We start from the raw sequence: 10,000 nt of genomic DNA, 5'->3' as shown, positions 1-10,000 counted from the left end.
GTGCACACCGCCCGTCGCTACTACCGATTGAATTATTTAGTGAGGTCTCCGGACGTGATCACTGTGACGCCTTGTGTGTTACGGTTGTTTCGCAGAAGTTGACCGAACTTGATTATTTAGAGGAAGTAAAAGTCGTAACAAGGTTTCCGTAGGTGAACCTGCGGAAGGATCATTATTGAATGAATCTTATCCGTTATTAAAATATTTATTATATATAAATATATAAATAAAAATTACCCAAAAATAAAAGACATATATATTATATTGAATATATAGACCATTTGTTGTCTTCAATATAAATTGCGTGTATATTTAATTAATATACATGCGTTGCGTGATGTATTGTTCATATTAAATTATGCGCATACATTGATAAATGCAACACCTAAAATATACATTGTTGTACCTGATATACAGGTTAATGCTTTATATAATATTAAAACAATATAAATTATATTTATATTGATTATATAAAACTAAGACATTTCGCAACAATTATTTTAGGTATATCAAAAAATTAAACATATTTTATATGTTTAAATATAGACGAATGTATTGAATATAAATTGCGTGTATATTTAATTAATATACATGCGTTGCGTGATGTATTGTTCATATTAAATTATGCGCATACATTGATAAATGCAACACCTAAAATATACATTGTTGTACCTGATATACAGGTTAATGCTTTATATAATATTAAAACAATATAAATTATATTTATATTGATTATATAAAACTAAGACATTTCGCAACAATTATTTTAGGTATAAAAATAACTTTATTGAAGGAATTGATATATGCCAGTTAAATGGTGTATTTTTAATTTCTTTCAATAAAAACATAATTGACGAATTGTATATTTATATATATTTATAAAACTCTAAGCGGTGGATCACTCGGTTCATGGGTCGATGAAGAACGCAGCAAACTGTGCGTCATCGTGTGAACTGCAGGACACATGAACATCGACATTTTGAACGCATATCGCAGTCCATGCTGTTATGTACTTTAATTAATTTTATAGTGCTGCTTGGACTACATATGGTTGAGGGTTGTAAGACTATGCTAATAAAGTTGCTTATTATTATATATTTTTATAATGATATGCATATGGTATATTATTGGATATATTTATATATTCATAATATTAAATATAAAAGCAATTATCTCAAATATTTATAAAAGAAAAAATGAAGATATACAATTCTTTCTTTTTTCAATTCAAATAATACTGAGAAATGTCTAGCATAAAAAAAATTAAATTTTTTTTAACTAGAATTGTCTCTTATTTAAAGATGCGAAAATTGAAAATATATCAAATATATTGTTCTTCATAGAGATATATTGTTTATATATATATACATTGCTTTATACAACCTCAACTCATATGGGACTACCCCCTGAATTTAAGCATATTAATTAGGGGAGGAAAAGAAACTAACAAGGATTTTCTTAGTAGCGGCGAGCGAAAAGAAATCAGTTCAGCACTAAGTCACTTTGTCTATATGGCAAATGTGAGATGCAGTGTATGGAGCGTCAATATTCTAGTATGAGAAATTAACGATTTAAGTCCTTCTTAAATGAGGCCATTTACCCATAGAGGGTGCCAGGCCCGTATAACGTTAATGATTACTAGATGATGTTTCCAAAGAGTCGTGTTGCTTGATAGTGCAGCACTAAGTGGGTGGTAAACTCCATCTAAAACTAAATATAACCATGAGACCGATAGTAAACAAGTACCGTGAGGGAAAGTTGAAAAGAACTCTGAATAGAGAGTTAAATAGTACGTGAAACTGCTTAGAGGTTAAGCCCGATGAACCTGAATATCCATTATGGAAAATTCATCATTAAAGTTATAATATTTAAATAATATTATAGAAATAGTGTGCATTTTTTCCATATAAGGACATTGTAATCTATTAACATATATAATTTATCATAAAATATGACTTATAGTTTATTCAAATTATTATGCTTGCATTTTAACATAGGATAAATGTCATTAATTTGATAAAGTGTTGATAGATTAATAAGAATACAGTGCGTTAATTTTTCGGAATTATATAATGGCATAATTATCATTGATTTTTGTGTTTATTATATGCACTTGTATGATTAACAATGCGAAAGATTCAGGATACCTTCGGGACCCGTCTTGAAACACGGACCAAGGAGTCTAACATATGTGCAAGTTATTGGGATATAAACCTAATAGCGTAATTAACTTGACTATTAATGGGATTAGTTTTTTAACTATTTTATAGTTAATTAACACAATCCCGGGGCGTTCTATATAGTTATGTATAATAATATTTATATTATTTATGCCTCTAACTGGAACGTACCTTGAGCAGATATGCTGTGACCCGAAAGATGGTGAACTATACTTGATCAGGTTGAAGTCAGGGGAAACCCTGATGGAAGACCGAAACAGTTCTGACGTGCAAATCGATTGTCAGAATTGAGTATAGGGGCGAAAGACCAATCGAACCATCTAGTAGCTGGTTCCTTCCGAAGTTTCCCTCAGGATAGCTGGTGCATTTTAATGTTATATAAAATAATCTTATCTGGTAAAGCGAATGATTAGAGGCCTTAGGGTCGAAACGATCTTAACCTATTCTCAAACTTTAAATGGGTAAGAACCTTAACTTTCTTGATATGAAGTTTAAGGTTATGATATAATGTGCCCAGTGGGCCACTTTTGGTAAGCAGAACTGGCGCTGTGGGATGAACCAAACGTAATGTTACGGTGCCCAAATTAACAACTCATGCAGAAACCATGAAAGGCGTTGGTTGCTTAAAACAGCAGGACGGTGATCATGGAAGTCGAAATCCGCTAAGGAGTGTGTAACAACTCACCTGCCGAAGCAACTAGCCCTTAAAATGGATGGCGCTTAAGTTGTATACCTATACATTACCGCTAAAGTAGATGATTTATATTACTTGTAATATAAATTTTGAAACTTTAGTGAGTAGGAAGGTACAATGGTATGCGTAGAAGTGTTTGGCGTAAGCCTGCATGGAGCTGCTATTGGTACAGATCTTGGTGGTAGTAGCAAATAATCGAATGAGACCTTGGAGGACTGAAGTGGAGAAGGGTTTCGTGTGAACAGTGGTTGATCACGAGTTAGTCGGTCCTAAGTTCAAGGCGAAAGCCGAAAATTTTCAAGTAAAAATAAATATTACAATTATTGTGAAAATTATATACTTGAATAATTTTGAACGAAAGGGAATACGGTTCCAATTCCGTAACCTGTTGAGTATCCGTTTGTTATTAAATATGGGCCTCGTGCTCATCCTGGCAACAGGAACGACCATAAAGAAGCCGTCGAGAGATATCGGAAGAGTTTTCTTTTCTGTTTTATAGTCGTACTACCATGGAAGTCTTTCGCAGAGAGATATGGTAGATGGGCTAGAAGAGCATGACATATACTGTTGTGTCGATATTTTCTCCTCGGACCTTGAAAATTTATGGTGGGGATACGCAAACTTCTCAACAGGCCGTACCAATATCCGCAGCTGGTCTCCAAGGTGAAGAGTCTCTAGTCGATAGAATAATGTAGGTAAGGGAAGTCGGCAAATTAGATCCGTAACTTCGGGATAAGGATTGGCTCTGAAGATTGAGATAGTCGGGCTTGATTGGGAAACAATAATATGGTTTATGTGCTCGTTCTGGGTAAATAGAGTTATAATCATTTATGGTTGTAACTTGTTCCCCGGATAGTTTAGTTACGTATCCAATTGTGGAACTTTCTTGCTAAAATTTTTAAGAATACTAGTTGGGTCAAACCAATTAGTTCTTATTAATTATAACGATTATCAATTAACAATCAATTCAGAACTGGCACGGACTTGGGGAATCCGACTGTCTAATTAAAACAAAGCATTGTGATGGCCCTAGCGGGTGTTGACACAATGTGATTTCTGCCCAGTGCTCTGAATGTCAAAGTGAAGAAATTCAAGTAAGCGCGGGTCAACGGCGGGAGTAACTATGACTCTCTTAAGGTAGCCAAATGCCTCGTCATCTAATTAGTGACGCGCATGAATGGATTAACGAGATTCCTTCTGTCCCTATCTACTATCTAGCGAAACCACAGCCAAGGGAACGGGCTTGGAATAATTAGCGGGGAAAGAAGACCCTTTTGAGCTTGACTCTAATCTGGCAGTGTAAGGAGACATAAGAGGTGTAGAATAAGTGGGAGATATTAGACTTCGGTTTGGTATCGACAATGAAATACCACTACTCTTATTGTTTCCTTACTTACTTGATTAAATGGAACGTGTATCATTTCCTAGCCATTATACGGATATATTTATTATATCTTATGGTATTGGGTTTTGATGCAAGCTTCTTGATCAAAGTATCACGAGTTTGTTATATAATCGCAAACAAATTCTTTAATGAGAGATGCATTCATGTATTATCGATTTGAAAATTTGGTATAACTCCAATTACTCAGGTATGATCCAATTCAAGGACATTGCCAGGTAGGGAGTTTGACTGGGGCGGTACATCTCTCAAATAATAACGGAGGTGTCCCAAGGCCAGCTCAGTGCGGACAGAAACCACACATAGAGCAAAAGGGCAAATGCTGACTTGATCTCGGTGTTCAGTACACACAGGGACAGCAAAAGCTCGGCCTATCGATCCTTTTGGTTTAAAGAGTTTTTAACAAGAGGTGTCAGAAAAGTTACCATAGGGATAACTGGCTTGTGGCGGCCAAGCGTTCATAGCGACGTCGCTTTTTGATCCTTCGATGTCGGCTCTTCCTATCATTGTGAAGCAAAATTCACCAAGCGTTGGATTGTTCACCCATGCAAGGGAACGTGAGCTGGGTTTAGACCGTCGTGAGACAGGTTAGTTTTACCCTACTAATGACAAAACGTTGTTGCGACAGCATTCCTGCGTAGTACGAGAGGAACCGCAGGTACGGACCAATGGCACAATACTTGTTCGAGCGAACAGTGGTATGACGCTACGTCCGTTGGATTATGCCTGAACGCCTCTAAGGTCGTATCCGTGCTGGACTGCAATGATAAATAAGGGGCAATTTGCATTGTATGGCTTCTAAACCATTTAAAGTTTATTATTTATATTTTAAACGACAATGGATGTGATGCCAATGTAATTTGTAACATAGTAAATTGGGAGGATCTTTGATCACCTGATGCCATGCTAGTTACATATGAAAACATTATTTAATACAATGACAAAGCCTAGAATCAATTGTAAACGACTTTTGTAACGGGCAAGGTGTTGTAAGTGGTTGAGCAGCTGCCATACTGCGATCCACTGAAGCTTATCCTTTGCTTGATGATTCGAAATATAAAAAAAATGTAAATATGCATGTGTAAATATGTATATTTAGTATAAAAAATCTTTATATGCTATATCTAAGAAAGCATATAAGGATTTATCACGGGTTGTCCACGTTTCCCTACTAATTGTGGCCTACTAACTGTTTCGTCATCTTATTAGTGACGTGAAAAATGAAAATAATATTTTTCATTTATATTGTTATAAGTCTTAAACCTTATAACGGCGGAAGATGAATTACTTTCGTTTAGGTAGCCAAATGCCTCGTCATCTTATTAGTGACGTGAAAAATGAAAATAATATTTTTCATTTATATTGTTATAAGTCTTAAACCTTATAACGGCGGAAGATGAATTACTTTCGTTTAGGTAGCCAAATGCCTCGTCATCTTATTAGTGACGTGAAAAATGAAAATAATATTTTTCATTTATATTGTTATAAGTCTTAAACCTTAAGACGGCGGGAGTTGAATTACTTTCGCATAGGTAGCCAAATGCCTCGTCATCTTATTAGTGACGCGCATGATTCAATTCAAGAGATTCCTTCTGTCCCTATTTAAAACCTCACGGATATTAAAAATATTAAACATATATTGTTATAAGTCTTAAACCTTAAGACGGCGGGAGTTGAATTACTTTCGCATAGGTAGCCAAATGCCTCGTCATCTTATTAGTGACGCGCATGATTCAATTCAAGAGATTCCTTCTGTCCCTATTTAAAAACTCACGAATATTAAAAATATTAAAAATATTTTCATATGGATATGCAATCGTATGGATATCCAAATATGTGTGGGAAAGTCGTACTTCCTATACGATAAATGACCGGATTGACGAAACCGTGTTCAAAAAGGTATATAGGGTAGGTGGTGTTCGGCCTACCAATATAATATTAAAATAATATTATATTAAACAGAAGATCGCCAGTATTAATATATAAGCATATGGTTATGAATACATATGCATATAACATATATGAAAATATATGAATATATAAAAAAAAATATATATGAATATGAAAATATTTATATGTATATGGAATATATGGTAGGTGATGATGTTAGCCTACCATATAATATATAATATAATAATTTAATTATATTATATTAAATATGGAAATATTAAAAATATATTAAAAATATTAAAAATATTTTCATATGGATATGCAATCGTATGGATATCCAAATATGTGTGGGAAAGTCATACTTCCCATACAATAAATGACCGGATTGACGAAACCGTGTTCAAAAAGGTATATAGGGTAGGTGGTGTTCAGCCTGCCAATATAATATTAAAATAATATTATATTAAACAGAAGACCGCCAGTATTAATATATGAGCATATGGTTATGAATACATATGCATATAACATATATGAAAATATATGAATATAAAAAAATATATATGGATATGAAAATATTTATATGTATATGAAATATATGGTAGGTGATGGTGATAGCCTACCATATAATATATAATATAATAATTTAATTATATTATATTAAATATGGAAATATTAAAAATATATTAAAAATATTAAAAATATTTTCATATGGATATGCAATCGTATGGATATCCAAATATGTGTGGGAAAGTCATACTTCCCATACAATAAATGACCGGATTGACGAAACCGTGTTCAAAAAGGTATATAGGGTAGGTGGTGTTCGGCCTACCAATATAATATTAAAATAATATTATATTAAACAGAAGACCGCCAGTATTAATATATGAGCATATGGTTATGAATACATATGCATATAACATATATGAAAATATATGAATATAAAAAAATATATATGGATATGAAAATATTTATATGTATATGAAATATATGGTAGGTGATGGTGATAGCCTACCATATAATATATAATATAATAATTTAATTATATTATATTAAATATGGAAATATTAAAAATATATTAAAAATATTAAAAATATTTTCATATGGATATGCAATCGTATGGATATCCAAATATGTGTGGGAAAGTCATACTTCCCATACAATAAATGACCGGATTGACGAAACCGTGTTCAAAAAGGTATATAGGGTAGGTGGTGTTCAGCCTGCCAATATAATATTAAAATAATATTATATTAAACAGAAGACCGCCAGTATTAATATATAAGCATATGGTTATGAATACATATGCATATAACATATATGAAAATATATGAATATAAAAAAATATATATGGATATGAAAATATTTATATGTATATGAAATATATGGTAGGTGATGGTGATAGCCTACCATATAATATATAATATAATAATTTAATTATATTATATTAAATATGGAAATATTAAAAATATATTAAAAATATTAAAAATATTTTCATATGGATATGCAATCGTATGGATATCCAAATATGTGTGGGAAAGTCATACTTCCCATACAATAAATGACCGGATTGACGAAACCGTGTTCAAAAAGGTATATAGGGTAGGTGGTGTTCGGCCTACCAATATAATATTAAAATAATATTATATTAAACAGAAGACCGCCAGTATTAATATATGAGCATATGGTTATGAATACATATGCATATAACATATATGAAAATATATGAATATAAAAAAATATATATGGATATGAAAATAATTATATGTATATGAAATATATGGTAGGTGATGAGGATAGCCTACCATATAATATATAATATAATAATTTAATTATATTATATTAAATATGGAAATATTAAAAATATATTAAAAATATTAAAAATATTTTCATATGGATATGCAATCGTATGGATATCCAAATATGTGTGGGAAAGTCATACTTCCCATACAATAAATGACCGGATTGACGAAACCGTGTTCAAAAAGGTATATAGGGTAGGTGGTGTTCAGCCTGCCAATATAATATTAAAATAATATTATATTAAACAGAAGACCGCCAGTATTAATATATAAGCATATGGTTATGAATACATATGCATATAACATATATGAAAATATATGAATATAAAAAAATATATATGGATATGAAAATATTTATATTTATATGAAATATATGGTAGGTGATGGTGATAGCCTACCATATAATATATAATATAATAATTTAATTATATTATATTAAATATGGAAATATTAAAAATATATTAAAAATATTAAAAATATTTTCATATGGATATGCAATCGTATGGATATCCAAATATGTGTGGGAAAGTCATACTTCCCATACAATAAATGACCGGATTGACGAAACCGTGTTCAAAAAGGTATATAGGGTAGGTGGTGTTCAGCCTGCCAATATAATATTAAAATAATATTATATTAAACAGAAGACCGCCAGTATTAATATATAAGCATATGGTTATGAATACATATGCATATAACATATATGAAAATATATGAATATAAAAAAATATATATGGATATGAAAATATTTATATGTATATGAAATATATGGTAGGTGATGGTGATAGCCTACCATATAATATATAATATAATAATTTAATTATATTATATTAAATATGGAAATATTAAAAATATATTAAAAATATTAAAAATATTTTCATATGGATATGCAATCGTATGGATATCCAAATATGTGTGGGAAAGTCATACTTCCCATACAATAAATGACCGGATTGACGAAACCGTGTTCAAAAAGGTATATAGGGTAGGTGGTGTTCGGCCTACCAATATAATATTAAAATAATATTATATTAAACAGAAGACCGCCAGTATTAATATATGAGCATATGGTTATGAATACATATGCATATAACATATATGAAAATATATGAATATAAAAAAATATATATGGATATGAAAATATTTATATGTATATGAAATATATGGTAGGTGATGGGGATAGCCTACCATATAATATATAATATAATAATATTTATTATATTATAATAAATATGGAAATATTAAATTATTTTCATATGGATATGGATATGGATATACATATTCATATGGATATACTAAAATATACTGAAATATACCGATGAGTATATTTAGGTGAGGGTAAAAAGGCAAATAAATACCCAGCTTGACGAAAGTGTGTTCAAAAAGGTATATAGGGTAGGTGGTGTCGTCCTACCAATATAGTATATTATTTATATTATATGAATATACTAAAATACCGATGAGTATTTTTAGGTGAGGGAAAGAAGGCAAATAAATACCCAGCTTGACGAAAGTGTGGTCAAAAAGGTATATATGGTAGGTGGTGTAAGCCTATCTATATAATATAACATACTATATTATATATTATATATACACTATATTGTATACTTAGATAATATCGTTGAAGCGTCTACGTCTTATTATAAATTATAATTTGACAAGTTTCCAATTATTATCGTTAATTTCTGGTTCTAGGCAAATAAAAATTTCTTTTTATTATATCCTAGTAAGTATATGGAATTAAATTTAATTTCATATACGTATATGATAATAGTAGTAATATTATTATTATTATTATTGTATAAATAAATATGAATAAACTATATATATGAAAATATATAAATATATGAAAATTAAAAAGTGCTTAGTTTTATATCATATAAAACTAGACTTTTATATACAAAGAAAATAAATTTTAAATTTATTATCAAAATACATATGCGATAATTTTATTATAAAATTAAGCAAATATATATATGTGAATATATACAAATTGTTGTATGTGAAAATATAAAGATATTTTAGAATTAAA

The 10,000-nt window shown here is 30.5% G+C and overlaps 3 non-coding genes across 3 annotated transcripts in view; all 3 read left to right on the top strand.

Annotated features, from left to right (window-relative positions):
• LOC138927672 (small subunit ribosomal RNA) overlaps positions 1-175 on the top strand; it is a 1,995-nt gene extending 1,820 nt beyond the window's left edge. Inside the window, exon 1 of the ribosomal RNA XR_011444117.1 lies at positions 1-175. This exon is cut by the window's left edge and continues 1,820 nt beyond it. This is a non-coding gene — a ribosomal RNA (small subunit ribosomal RNA).
• Positions 176-882: 707 nt separating this feature from the next.
• LOC138927680 (5.8S ribosomal RNA) lies at positions 883-1,061 on the top strand. The gene has a single exon (XR_011444124.1). It is a non-coding gene; the product is annotated as a 5.8S ribosomal RNA (ribosomal RNA).
• Positions 1,062-1,379: 318 nt separating this feature from the next.
• Positions 1,380-5,329, top strand: LOC138927674 (large subunit ribosomal RNA). Its single transcript, XR_011444119.1, has one exon. It is a non-coding gene; the product is annotated as a large subunit ribosomal RNA (ribosomal RNA).
• Positions 5,330-10,000: the final 4,671 nt, after the last annotated feature.

This window comes from Drosophila bipectinata, unplaced genomic scaffold (genome assembly GCF_030179905.1).
Source record: "Drosophila bipectinata strain 14024-0381.07 unplaced genomic scaffold, DbipHiC1v2 scaffold_51, whole genome shotgun sequence".
Taxonomy (NCBI): domain Eukaryota; kingdom Metazoa; phylum Arthropoda; class Insecta; order Diptera; family Drosophilidae; genus Drosophila; species Drosophila bipectinata.
This window is presented reverse-complemented; position numbering and strand designations above follow the sequence as displayed.